This window comes from Anguilla anguilla, chromosome 3, assembly GCF_013347855.1.
Source record: "Anguilla anguilla isolate fAngAng1 chromosome 3, fAngAng1.pri, whole genome shotgun sequence".
Classification (NCBI taxonomy): domain Eukaryota; kingdom Metazoa; phylum Chordata; class Actinopteri; order Anguilliformes; family Anguillidae; genus Anguilla; species Anguilla anguilla.
This window is the reverse complement of record NC_049203.1, coordinates 14,248,243-14,261,936: the sequence shown is the minus strand read 5'-3', so window position 1 is coordinate 14,261,936 and position 13,694 is coordinate 14,248,243. Positions and strand designations below refer to the sequence as shown.

The following is a 13,694-nucleotide window of genomic DNA, read 5'->3' as shown; positions in this document are numbered from 1 at the left end:
CATGGAGGGGGGTGCAGGTTATTGGAAAGTAAGCCGGCCTTTAATTCTGCTTCAGGGTTCCAGCTTCTCTTATGTAATTTAAGGAGAGTGGTCCAGCAGCCAGTCGTGCAGGTTCCTCAGTCCTGAAGGCTGGAGAAACAGAAAGGCTGCACATTCACTTTACGCTGTTATGACTTCTGAAGGCCAACCTGGCAACCAAAACCACTAAAGCTCATTTTCCCTTGTTTGAACAGGTTTACAGGTTTAGCTATGCAAAGCAATGTTCTTACTGCATATGACTGCATGTTTTGGATAGAAACGTGTTTAATTGGAAATTCTCAAATAGCCTTCATATTTGAAATACTTAAAATTCAAACACAGTCATGCAGAAAAGAATGTTCTTTGTAATATTGGTAAAGATATGTTTCTTTTACAATTGTCAGTAATCTATGGTATGCTACCCCGTCTCTGGCAGTTGTCCACATACAGTACCCCGGCCTGATTCTTGGGAACAGGAGAACCGGTCTGGCTGCAAGTGGAAGCCCTGCTATTTCAGAACCCTCGAAATGAATGTAGAAGAATGGTAACCAGATACCCATACCTCATGAAGATATGTTCATACACTCCTCTGAGACTGCCCCCCCCCCCCCCGAATACACAGCCACGCCCTCAGCACTCACAGACATGCCCGCCCCCACAGCCACCCCCCAGATAAACACACACACCCCCCCCCCCCACTAAGGTGTCAGTGCGGGTCCTGTGCTGTGCGGGTTTCTGTTCTTCGGGTTGTTAGTGCAGAATTACTGGGTTCATGGATTTCCATATATATGAAGTGATCAGAATCTGATGGTGCCATTTTTGCCTTGAGTTGGACTTTCTGTTTGGGATTCAGAACTGCATCAGTTCACCTGTGCTGTAGCATGTGGCTGGAGTGAAGTTTAATTGGGCACTGGATGTTGTGAGCTGCACCAGGTGATCCCAGAGGCTACCTGCATTGAGGCCTTTGGGGCCAGGTTCTGTATTTGGATAAGGGACGTACCTCAGATTTTGGCAGTGATATGAGCTCACGTGGCTTATTTGCAATTGAAATGTGCCTTGCTGTCTTCAGGATAGCCTTTGATCTGGAGCCACAGATGAGGCTAGATTGCTTTGTTCATCCCCTCTCGATTTTCAGGAAGTGCACGCGCAAATATGGGCCCTGTTCTGTGTTTGTGTTGTAGTACCTGCTTTGTTCCTCTCCCTCCCTCCCTCTGTCTCTCTCTTTCTCTTCCTTCTCTCTGTCCCTCTGGCTCACACAGAACAGGGCGCTATTGTTCGGTATAGGCAGGCAGGCAGAGCGCGCTTTCCGTTGGAATTCTACGCCGGTGGGAGCTGATAGGGCCGGTAGGGTGCCTTGGCGACGTGTCTGGGATTCTTTTCAGACGTTTGAAACCGCACGGGTGTGAGGAGGAAGCAGCAGTGCGCTGCCTGTACCTGTGCAGGAGAGGAACGGTGCTGTGAAAGATTTATCCTGCAAGTAAGTGTGTGTCTCTGTGCTCATCTATATGGGACGCTCTCATACTTCTTCTTCCTCTTTATCAGCTTCTCCCTCTCTCTCCTTCTTCTCCATCTCTCTCTCTTCCATTTGCCACTTTGACAAGGGAAAAAATTTTGATGAGGGAAAAAAAAGTGACTGTATGGCATTAGCACTACAGTCTGTAACTAGTGCCGCAGACTTGGTTATGAATGAATCGGTTATGCTTTATTGTTGATGAGGTTTCCCACCTTAACCTTAATCATTAGTTAATTACTGGTCTTTTATTGAATCATTGTTCAGTATTGGTATTTTCCATTTTATGATTGTGTGTTATGTGTGTAAGTGTGTCTTTGGCTATATAAGATTTATCTCTTGCCAATAAAGCTATTTGAATTTAAGAGAGGGATTGGCACGACTGAGGCAATGTGTTAAGCCCTGGCCGCAAGACTGTTGGCTCTGAAAATCTCCCAGGTGTGCTACTGTGGGCCAGTCGGTTGCGGATGGAGGTAGTAAGTGCCCGTCTCTCCTAATTCTATGTGTGGAATACTGGTCGGAAGTTAGCAATGACCATTTAAACTCTTAACCAATCAAAGAACTGGAGGTTGCATCTTTGGAAAAAGACCCTTAAGCTCTAAGCCAATCAGAGAGTCCGAGGGTACCGTGTGAGGACCATCTGAGCTTCTGTGTCCCACAACTGTGAGTCACGCACCTGGGCAGAAAAGGTGTAGGCTGCTTCACCTTTCAACAATTATTGTTCTCAAACTAAATCTAAACAATTTTGCACTGATTATGCATAGAGACTCGAACAGTAACACAATCTGATGGGTAGGCTCATTAAATGCACATAAAATGTCTGCCATTTAAGTGGTTCGAGCTTAATGCAGTAATCAGCGGCTCAACTTACGTTTCGCTGCTGCAGCCATTACACCTGCTGTTTGCACAGTGTGAGGACTGGATGGGTTTGATCCAAAGCCTGGAGGGCCCCAGTGGCTGCAGGATTTCGGAGTGTTTCAGCCCTTGAGTGCTTAATATAAGTGATTTATTGGCTGAAGTCCACATGCTCGTTTCCAAGGCCTTAAACTGGCTGCTGATTGAAAAGAAGTAAAAAAAATTAATAAAAATACTGCAGACACTGCAGCACTACGAGAGTTTCAGATCTTTATGTAGGATTCTGAGGATTCCGAGAGAGGGAAAACCTGCTTCACTGCCTTCCAGGGTATTCAAGTATTTCTCCTTGGGTGGGCACACTCACTGGATTCAGTAGAGGACAGGTCAGGCCATTGTTCTCTGGTGTGTTTTCTAGGGGGAAATGATTGCTTAATTAGTTTGTTAGTTTTCACGTTGCTGGTTCGTTGCCCATACTTGGCAAGATTGGAGAGATTTTCAGAGGCAGACTGAGAGAATTGTATTGGGACAAAGGAGTGTGGTCAGGCAGAATCTTCATTTTTGCTTTATTTTTTATTTCCATTGTATGAGCTGTTTGACTTGTGTTACATCCGCTTTTCTTTGTTTGCTTGTGTCATCACATATCTTTATTTTGTGGGTGTTTATTTTTTTTGGCTGATGGCTTTTATTTTGTATAATGCAGAAAGTGCTTTGGCCACCACTGAATAAAGTTAGTTTTAATTATTATATTATTAACTTTAATGATGCCTCTTGTGAGACTTTGATGAAATAAGGTGCTTTTTATGGCAAAAGAAAGCCCTTATTCACTCATGGGTGGAGTTGGAACAGGAGATCCTGAGAAATTACTGTGAGAACAGACCTATCATCTTGGCTCATTTACCTGCAATCTTGGCTCATTTACCTGCAATACTCTCTTATAATGACTTTGGTGGGAAACTGTAAACCAGACCTGGGTCAAGTAATTATTGGAAATACTTAAACCTTTTAAACATCAATTTCATTCTTTCATGTGACTGCATTGTAATATGTTTTGTTGAAATTGCTAGGGATGTGCAGTCTTTTACCCACATCTAAAGGGCTTTCAGTATTGTATTTATTTAAAGAACTTTGAATCATTTTGAAAAAGACTTGAAACAGGTCAGTTTGAAACCAGTTTTCAGAGTTAATGATCAGGTCAATTAGGCTAGCCAATTTGGTTATTCCTGTTTGTAAGGAGGTTAGTGAAAGCGTGTAGCTGCTGTGTTTGAGGGTATTTGTGAAGGTGTGTTGACGTGTACGCGCAGGTTGCAGGATTTATCGTAACTGGGCAGCGCGTCAAGCGATACTGGGTTCTGTTTATTATCCGCCTTGTTTTAGCGGTCCTTCTGGTTGGCTGCTAATTGCGCGCTGACGAGTATCGTTAGCACCAGCTGCCCACCTTCATGAGACGGTGGGAAAAGTAAAAAAAACGGCATTCCCCCTGTAACCTGTAACAGGAAGCCCTCAGATAAAGGTGAGCGCACCCCCCCCCCCACTCCCCCCACTCCCCCCACCACCCTGCCAAAGTCGCGGGAACGCTGATATCTCTCTTTCGCACCGGTTAGCTTGTCAGATGTGTGTGTTTATCTAAACACGGCGCTGATCTGGATCTCTGTGATCGCAGAACGCTGGCTCCACTGCGAGCTTCATCTGGAACAATGCGCCGCCAGTCTGTCACTGCGCTGGAATTCAGCGAGTTCCTGCTACGTCAGTACCTGCATTCAAGCACCAGAAACAGCCTACCTTTCAGGGGAAAAACACAACATGGCAGCTTTGCATCAAACGGGCATTCATAATTGAGTTCGGTAGGCGAGCTTAGTGTGATAGTCGCACCCTGCATCAAGCTCTGCTGGGAAATAGCCTACTCAGTGATCATTTATGCCAACCATGACTTCACCTGTCATTCTGTCGGTGCAGAATGTCAGACATCTCTTTTAGTTGTATTTGTCGAGTGCGCATATTCTGTTTGACGCACTGTCTGTCTGTGCTTTGATTGTAGAGCGTGTGCTGCCCGTCCTGCATTTTTAATGTGCAGAGTGTTTTTCACACTCTGTTCCTGCTCGTGCCGCATTGGTAGAGTGTTTGTCGTGCCTTTGACATACAGTCCCACCTGTGCTGCACTAGTCGAGTGTGTGGCGTGTGTTTAACATGTTATCCCTGAGTGCTGCGCCGCCCGGCCCATTTTCCCACTGCTCAAAAGGTCATATTAATTATTCCCCAGGCAGAAATGTCAGGAATGTGATTGTTTACATATCACCACCCGCTCCCAAAAAGCATTCTCCTTTGCAAGTCAAGGTCCACTCAGACAGAACACTGTCGAAACGGTAATGGCACAAATAGAGGAGGCGGAACAGGACCAGAACAAGAGCGTATTTAAAAGGGCTTTAATTTCCAGTCGTCTGTTTCCTCGACATCTTTCGCGGATAAACGGATTCCTCCGACTTTGCGTTGGACGTGCTTTTGCCACGAGACAACAATACTGAAGGCGTTTTTTTTTTTTACCTCTTATGTCAATCAAGACAAGTTGTGCGGTATTTTCTCCCGAGGGGTTAGTGGTGTGATGTCACCGAACTGGAAGTGTCGCTCCGCTGTGCCGCCGGCGTGACGTGTGATCTACGGCTCTTCGCACCGCGCACCGGTAAAGACTGCGGCCGCACACTTCCTACAATTAATTCTGCAGAGTTATCGCTTGAGCCACTTAACATATTAGTTTCTGCGGGGCGACACAAGGCATTAAGTGATAGAATGCAGAAACTCGTGCCAAGATGGATATGAATGGGGTTACAGCCTATCCATCTTATTAATTATACTCTGACTGCCAAATTCTTGTGTGCAGGTATGGCTGCCTTGGTTATATAAGAGAGTTATGGGGGAGGGGGGGGGGGGCTTCTTGAAAAAACTGGTTTCTGTGTAGCGTGCAGTCATGGGATTAAGGGTTCTCAGATTACCTCACCCCTATCATCAGCAAGAAGATGGGGCTGTAATTTTCTTCATATCCTGGTGAAAGGGCTCTCTGACTTTACTGGCTGGGGTAGGAGACTTTTAATGCACACTGAGGTTAAAGGCAACATTTGCTTGGCTCTGTATTGGTGGACATGCTTGATTGCTCCCGCATTGCCATGGATACAGGTGTGACTGGCGGTTCCCACAGTCCTCTGGTCCCAGTAGGGCTGCAGAGAGAGGCCACTGGCGGGTTCGGGGGTTGACTCTAAATACTATCTGGCCTTCATGCTGTATGTCAGGGCCTGATTTTCTGAAGTAAAGGAGTAGTAATGCGTATACTGTTTACAAATAAAAAGGCTTTATTTCTACTTATTGCAGGACAACGCTGCAATTCAGAGCTCTACAGTGCTCCCATTTAAGAAGCATTTGTTCCTGAAAATAGATGTGTGAACTGGAAAAATAATTTAGGAGTGCATCTGCTAATTGGGATGCATTAGTGTGCTCATAAATATTCCAACTTACTAATTAAAAAAAAAATTATTGCAGAGCCCTGCAGTTGGTTCAGATCCGTGAGCCAGCGATAATACAGTAGCTCCACCCATATTATAGTTCGTGAAGCCTCACTCTCATTGCTTTAGAGCTGAGATCTCAAACTGAGGTCCTGAAGGGCCACAGTATCTGTTGGTTTTCAGTGTGTTCCAGCTCTTACGTGCATAATTTAAGTCATTGATTGGACCAGAGTCCACTCGTCTTGTTTCCAAGGCCTAAGTCGGCTGCTGGCCGCAAACCAGAAAAACCTGCAGGCACTGCGGTCCTCCAGGACTGGGGTTTGAGGCTGTTGTAGAGTAATCTGCAACAGGGATATAAAATCCGAATATCTGTTGATGAGAGCAGACCATAAAGCTCTTCTAGCGCATTCTGCCACATTAAAAAATCTTTAATGTAAACAGCTGTTGCCGTAAAACTGGTGTGAGCTGTCTTATCACGGACCATCATTGTGACGTCTTACTGCATCAGACAATGGGCTTTCTTCCTATTAGACTTCAGGTTAGCATAATCTCTTCTGTTCTGATTGGTGTTCAGCAGAATCAGAGGCATTTTGTATTGTGAAGCCGGTAATTTGTCTTAAATATTTTTTTCCTTGTTAGTTGTGTCTGCAGTGTGTTTATGGCCAAAGAGGAGATTAAAATAGGTAAGGTCAGTGTGTGCTCTCCAGCTTGTGTGTTCTTGATCTGTTTGTCCTTCTAAGGTGTGTCCAAAGATAAACACTGTTTCTCCCTTAGCCTTAGTTTGTTGGTGAACAGAAAAAAATAACTTTTACTTTAAGTATTTTCTGAATTATTTCAAAGCTTTTACATGTATTGGGTTCCCATGAATCCTGAAAAACCTGGAATTTTTTTTATGCAGTTTTCCAGTCGTGAAAAAGACACAAAACATGTCCTGGAAAACAATTAGTTTTCCTGGAAAATATTTTAGTGCAATGATAAAAACAAGTAACTTTAAAGGTTAAAGTCTGCAACTCCAATCACCCAACCCAGGGTCTTGGTCATGTAAAATGTTTGGGAAATGTCTTGGAAAATAAAGTTTTGAAAAGGTTGGAATGGAGCCCTGCTTTGAATATATACATGTTACAGAAGAATGATGCTTGCAGCAGATGCTTGGATGCTGCAGCCATGAAAGTGGGTTGAGGTTGTGTAATTTCACGGGTCCAAAAACAGAAAAACCCACACAGTGGAGCGTGTTTGAGTGTATGCGTGTACGCTATGTGGGCGCACGTGTGTGTGCATGTGCAGTTTTACGTGTGTGTGTGTGTGTGCGTGCGTGCGTGCGTGCGTGTGTGTGTGAACACGGCCATATGCAGGTAAAAGCCATAGCTGTACTGGAGGGCTGTCATGGATGTGGGGGGCATGGTGTGTTTGTGCTCAGTAAATGAGTTTGGATGTTGGGTTTGGGTAAAAAGCTTGGTTTCCTGTCTGCAGTCTCCTGTCCCCTTTCAAACCCTCGCTACTGCAGCTGGTGCCTGGGGGGGTACTCTGTCTGTTGTGAGGGGGTCTGAGTGCAGTCTAACAGTTTACGGGGGAAGCCCTGGGGGGTAGTCTGTCTGGTGTAGTGGGGAGAACCTGGGAGATGCAGTCTGCATGGTCTGTGGGGGGTGGGGTCACCCCCATACTCCACAGGAATCAATAAACAGCCAGACTGGCCTGCTAATTACTGAGGTATATGCAAGTGCATTCACTAAAACACAAACACACAATAACATACAAACACACATACACGTGCACACACACCCAGTCTCATTTTGGACTTGTTTCAGGTGTGTCTGCTGTTGCCATTCTCAGGTGAGCTTGCAGGTGTGACAGTGCTCTTTTCCCCCTGCACCAGAGACGAATCAGGGCCTGTGGTATTTCTGAGATGAAAGCTTGGGTTGTCTGTTAATTGGCCCTTTGGAGCAGAATGTTAAAAAGGGAAAAAAGGACCCTTTAATTATGTCATAGACCCTTTACTTCATCAGTGCAGGTATGCGCCATTTGGATGACTCATAAATCCCTGGCCCTTAGTCTGCTACCTGCAACATAGAAATTGCTACTCAGCATATAAGCATTGGCTGCCAAGGAACACAGTGTTTTTGCACAGATCAAAATAACATGTTGACATTTAGGAGCGCTTACTCGTTTGGGCCAGTGGAAGTGTTTTTGTGCAAGTGTGCGTGTGCGTGTGTGTGTGTGTGTCTGTGTGTGTGCGTGTGTGTGTGTGTGTGTGTGTGTGCTCCTCCCAGCATGCTCTGCTTCAGGCTTATTTACAGACAGGCAGATGTATGGTAGAATTACTCAGCAGTGTGGGGGCTGTAGAAGCCTTTTCCCCCCCTCCTATAAATCAATTACAGCTTCATCAACAGGCCTGTTAGGCCAGGGCTGAGTTATTCATACTCCTGGGCCTTATGGCAGAGAGAAGAGCAGGCCCCCGCGTCTGTAGCGAGCGTCGGTTTCGGTGCCCGAGGGCAGAGTGGGGCACGTTCATTAGGCCCCCGCTGCCTGGCTATCGGCCTGTGTGGCAGTGTCTGCTGCCGGCTGCTGTTTCGGTCCTGTGGCCTTTCTTTGGAGGGATCACAGCTTCTCTGATTTATGAAAGGACTAGGCTACATCCCCAACCCCCCCCCCCCACCTTCTTACCCGTTTACTTTTTTCCTCTCCGCTGGGCTCGTTCCCAGACTGCAGGTTCAAATCCCAGGTGGGGCACTTTAGCTGTATGCATAAGCAAAGGCACTTAACCTGAATTGCTTCAGCAAATATATGGCTGTATAAATGAGTGATATATTTTTAAAATGTCTGCTCTGGAATTCGGGCTGCTCAGCAGCTGAGTGCTCAGGGTGTGAAATGCGCTAAATTACAGCGGCTCTGCTTACCAAATAATTAATGCAATAAAGCCTTTTTCCAATCTTACTTTTTACCTGCTTTCTCCCATCCACTAACATTAGAATGTATTTCAATGGGATTAATCTATTGCTTTAATTATCCACAGAGACAGAGTCTATAATTAATATAGAATTAAACAGCTAAACTATATGGGATGTAGGCCTAGTTTTTTTTAAGAATGTTCTACCATGTTCTAAGACAGTGGTTCCCAAACCCTGTTCCTAGAGATCTACCATCGTGCAGGTTTTCATTTCAACCCTAATTACGTACATCTGATTCTACTAATTAGCAGCTCAGTGTAGATCTTTAGCTGTTGAATGAGGTGTTCTGTGTTAGGGTTGGAGTGAAAACCTATAGTATGGTAGATGGTTGGGATCCACTGTTCCAAATAGCCTACCTCTATTAGGTACAAACTTTTAAGGTGTTTCAGGAGAGGGAACCCATCTCTTATTTTAGATTTTTGCTGCTTCTCTTCACTATAAAATAATAAATATTAAAAATGCCCGGTGGATTTTCCACTTGCGCATTTGGGTGTAGCAGTGTGGTAAGTGCATCACTGAGTGAGTGAAATTCATGGGCAGACTTGAGTGCAGTACTGCTAATGAACAAGTGCATCCTGGGCTGTGGAAATACCTGTCACTCAAAATGCACAAACCTGCTCCCTTCGTTATTGTATTATTAAAAGCGATTGACCTGTGCTTCCTGTCTACCTCATGCACGACGGTGGGGTTTGATGTAGCAGGGTGTGGTGAGGTTTGGTGCATCGGCGTGCGGTGGCATTTGGTGTCACAGGATGATGTGGCGTTTGGTGTAGCAGGATGATGTGGCGTTTGGTGTAGCAGGATGCGGTGGCGTTCGGTGTAGCAGGATGCGGTGGGTGGGGTTTGGTGTAGCATGGCCTGGAGTGGCGTGTGTATTGGCGCTTGGGTCAGTTGAGGACTTGCGTCCCTCCTGTGTTGGCCTGCCTGTCATATGGCCTGCCTGCCACACAGGATTCTTGCTTGCTGAACAAGCTTACTCTACAGGGTTGGAGTCCTGATCGATGTGGTCACTTCTGGCACTACGATCCTTACTTCACTCTAGTGTTTCTTTTGCGCCTCTACATCATGAAACCTATGCACTTGTTGTACGTCGCTCTGGATAAGAGCGTCTGCTAAATGCCTATAATGTAATGTAATGTAAATATTGAGCCGAGCTCTTCGTCAAAACGTGCTGAAGATGTGCAGTAAATGCACTGTACGTGCATAGGGGGAAAATGTGCCAGAAAGACTCATTAAAACACAAAAAACTGTGCTGCATATGTGCAATAAATGCAATTTAGGAGGAGAAAGTGCTGCAAATACACTGTAAATCAATGTGCTGTAAATGCTCTGTAAATGAAGTGCAAGTATGCTGTAAATGTACTGTAAATTAGGAGTGGGTATGCTGCATGCATTGTAAATTAATGTGCTGTAAATGTGCTGTAAATGAATAGTAGTATGCTGTAAGTGCACTGTAAATTAAGAGTAAATGTGCTGTAAATCATGCTGAGAAAATGTGTGAGTAATTAGATACTGTAAATGTCAGTGGACAGTGAACACATCAGCAGTTTTCAGTACGCTGCAGTTTTGTGTGGAGTTGAAAATGGTGGCCCTCAGATTGGGGAGCACGGCTTTTACAGACATTGGTGTCCCTCCCAGGTTACCTGCCCGGGATTAGCCTGTCTCTCTCGTCCTTTCATGTGCAGTTATCACCAGACTCGCAGCCAGAGACCAGGCTTGGCTTTTCGGCTTTTCGGAGAAGTGTCTTTGGAACAGTTTATAAGAGGTGCTCGTTGTGCTTCTGCTCAGGGTGTGGTTTCACAGCAGGTGTGAATCATGTGATCTCATATCTATCACGTCCAGCTCTTCTTTCTGCCTGAAACCTTTACTTTTTACATTTTTTAATATGTTTTACTCCTTGAAACAGTTGGGGGAAGCACTCCATTACAGCTGCCACTATTAAAGTGTAGAGCTGGAACCAGGCTGGCCCATTATACCCCTTTCCCACTGTAGAGTTGGAACCAGGCTGGCTTATTATAGCCTACCCCTTTCATACAGTAGAGCTGGAACCAGGCTGGCTTATTATACCCCTTTCATACAGTAGAGCTGGAACCAGCCTGGCGTATTATACTGCTTTCCACTTGTGAAAAAATGTGATGCATTATTTACACACTCATACCACTGGATATTTACCGAAACAACAGACCCGCAGCTGCACGTCTGAAAGCCCATTCCTGCGCCTCACTTCCTGCTGTTTCCTGACTGGGTCAGGAGGCCGGGGACACAGCGTTTTAACCACAGGTCCAGCCCTGGAGCAGACCTCCCCTGCATAGCCCCAGAAGTGTGTGAGTGTGTGTGTGTGTGTAAGCATGTGTGTGGCTGAATCCTCCTAACATTTGTTGGCATGACTTCTCTTGATTCCTTCAGAGCAGCGTGGGTATTATAAAACCGAAGTGGGGCTGGGGAAGTGTGTGGAGTGGAGGGGGGAGGAGAAGGGAGTATGTGGTTGTTGGTTGTTTATACTCAGGTGTCCAGTTACCTGATCACAGGGTAGATGTGCTTATTCCAGAAAGCACTCAGGGGGCATCTTCAGAGGTGTAATTTTATTGTCATGAGAACGAGTCAGAACTCATTTATGAAAGCATGACTGGAATGCAGAGGATCTCAATCTCTCCTCTCTCCATCTCTCCCTCTCTCTGCCCACTCCCTTTCTTTCTTCCTAACTCCCCCTCTACCGTCCATTCTCTCTCCCATTTTATCTTTCGTTGTCCCTTTTTTTCTCTCCCTCTCCTCTCCCCCACACGTGCTGGTAAGCCGTGTGCAGTGGTGACCTCATCTCCCGGAGTGTTGCATTGTGGGAGTTGAAAGTGGCGGGTATCTGGGGCTGGAGTGGGGCCTGTTGTGGGCGGTTGAGTGTGTAAAAACATGGAGAGAGGAAGTGCCGTTTCAGTATCTGAGAAGATGGCACCACTGGGAATCTGAGGCCCTGTCAAAAAATACTCTCAAGCAATGTCTTCCCTTCCTTCCTGAGTCATTTCACTGATCGGAAATAACTGCTGATTGACTTGGTGAGGCTTCTGCCATATTGCTTCAGCCTGTCCACACACTATAGATCAGGTGAATGAAAAAAGGAAGGATGGCAGGATGTCACTTTTAGAGTTTTTGGATGTGGCCTGAGATGGGTGTGTATGAACTCTGACCTCTGACCTGTGTGTGCAGCTGCAGGAATCTTTGTGTATGGCTTCACGCTGGAACGGGCTGGCCTGTCAGTTTGATAGAAAGTGTCGCGGTTGAGCAGCAGCGCGAGAACATTATGGCCGCGGTCAGGCGGCACTGTGAAAACACGGCCCTTGCGGTCGACGGTGAGACGACTGTGAGTGAGGGAGCGCCGTGGCTGCGGCTCAGCTGCATTGTGGGAACGCTGAGTTCCAGCTGCACTTCGGAATGACGGAGGAGTCATCAGCTCGGATGCTGAGGTGGAGGAGCTGGAGAGGCTGAGTCAGCGCTCGAGAGTGCTGAATACACGCATCACTGTTTACCCAGAACCCTCAGGCCACGCGTAGCAACCCCCCCGCTGTCATTAATGACCTCAAACACAGGAGGCGTCTGATTGGTCGGGATGCAGTCGTTCCATAAATCCCACGGCTCCAGTGGACAGGTGTGAAGGACAGGCAGGTGAACGTTGTCTACGTGCCCTGAAAGATGCAATTCTGGAACACGGAACAGAGCTAAACATCGCTCTGCCTCGACAAGGTCAAACATGTATTTGATATACTTTAGCTTTTTTGAGGCCAGTAAACTTTGAGAACTTGCAGATCCCGGAGAAATAACTTTCCTTGCCAACAAAAAAAAGCACAATCTTATGAATGAGGACATTTGTTCTTAATATTGGTAAAAGAATAGTCTGGATGCTTCCGGGCTGATATCTTTAGCCAGTATTTGTCTGGAGATATTGGCGGATGTCAACGCCAATGCCTTGCTTGCACAATTACAAACTACAACCAAGTTTCCCAATTATAGGAAGAAGTAGAAGAGCATAGACATCAACTAATGTAAAATGTAACAAATTGTATTTGTTTACTAAAATATTTCAATATGCTTTGTTATCAAGCAGAGGGTTTAAAGAGCTAATGAGTTCAAATAGCTTTGCTTGTGAGCCTGTATATATATATATATATATATATATATATATAGATATATATATATATATATATAGTTAATGAATAAATAAATAAATAAGGGAGATTCCATTTACAATGATTAGGCTACTTTATATGTGACATTTTCACTTCATTCATAGCATCAGTGGAGCATCAAATGCGCTGCCTCTGACACATGCATGTTGTGTCATACAGCAATATCAGCCACAACGTCAGCATCAAATACCAGAATGTTTTCAGCTATTAGCCCCTCTCGATACGGCCCCAGTATTTTTTGTGCGTGTATAAAAAAAATCAGGGATCTGCAGCGATTTTACTGGTGTCCATAATGGCATCTCCGATGTTTATTTTACCTAAGTTTGCTTCAGTCATATGCTTCCAGCAGCAGATTTATAACTTTGTACCCCAGCCCCCCCCCCCGGGCAGCTGCCTGACGTGGTGTAATTCAGAGTAAACACAATCGATTGCGTCTGTCCTGCCAGCCCTTCAAACGGGATAAAAATGTTTGAAAAGAATCTGTTTTTAGGAGATTAATAGCATGGTTAGAAGGAAAATGGCCTCCGTGTTTTGTCAGGACTGGGGTTTCTAAATAATGTTCTGGAAAGAATGGGACTGCATTCAGCACACAGCGCCACACAAGAGGGAATAAATAGGCCTAAAGCGTTTAGAAAACCTTGAAAACAAGAGGTCAATTGTCCTCAGGGGGCAGTTTAATATACCCATTCACTGTAGCCTTAGT

The 13,694-nt window shown here is 45.4% G+C and overlaps 1 protein-coding gene across 3 annotated transcripts in view; it reads left to right on the top strand.

The window, feature by feature from the left end:
- The window catches only part of n4bp3 (NEDD4 binding protein 3), a 36,484-nt gene that overhangs the window by 10,693 nt on the left and 12,097 nt on the right, over positions 1 to 13,694 (top strand). The window contains exon 1 of one of the 3 annotated variants that reach the window (XM_035411866.1): positions 802 to 1,495. The exons of 1 other annotated variant lie outside the window; for it this stretch is intronic. The gene's annotated coding sequence lies outside the window, so the exon portion shown is untranslated. Of the gene's footprint in view, positions 1 to 801; positions 1,496 to 4,700; positions 5,058 to 13,694 lie in introns of those variants that run through there. One more of the 3 variants, XM_035411865.1, reaches the window with a different exon arrangement.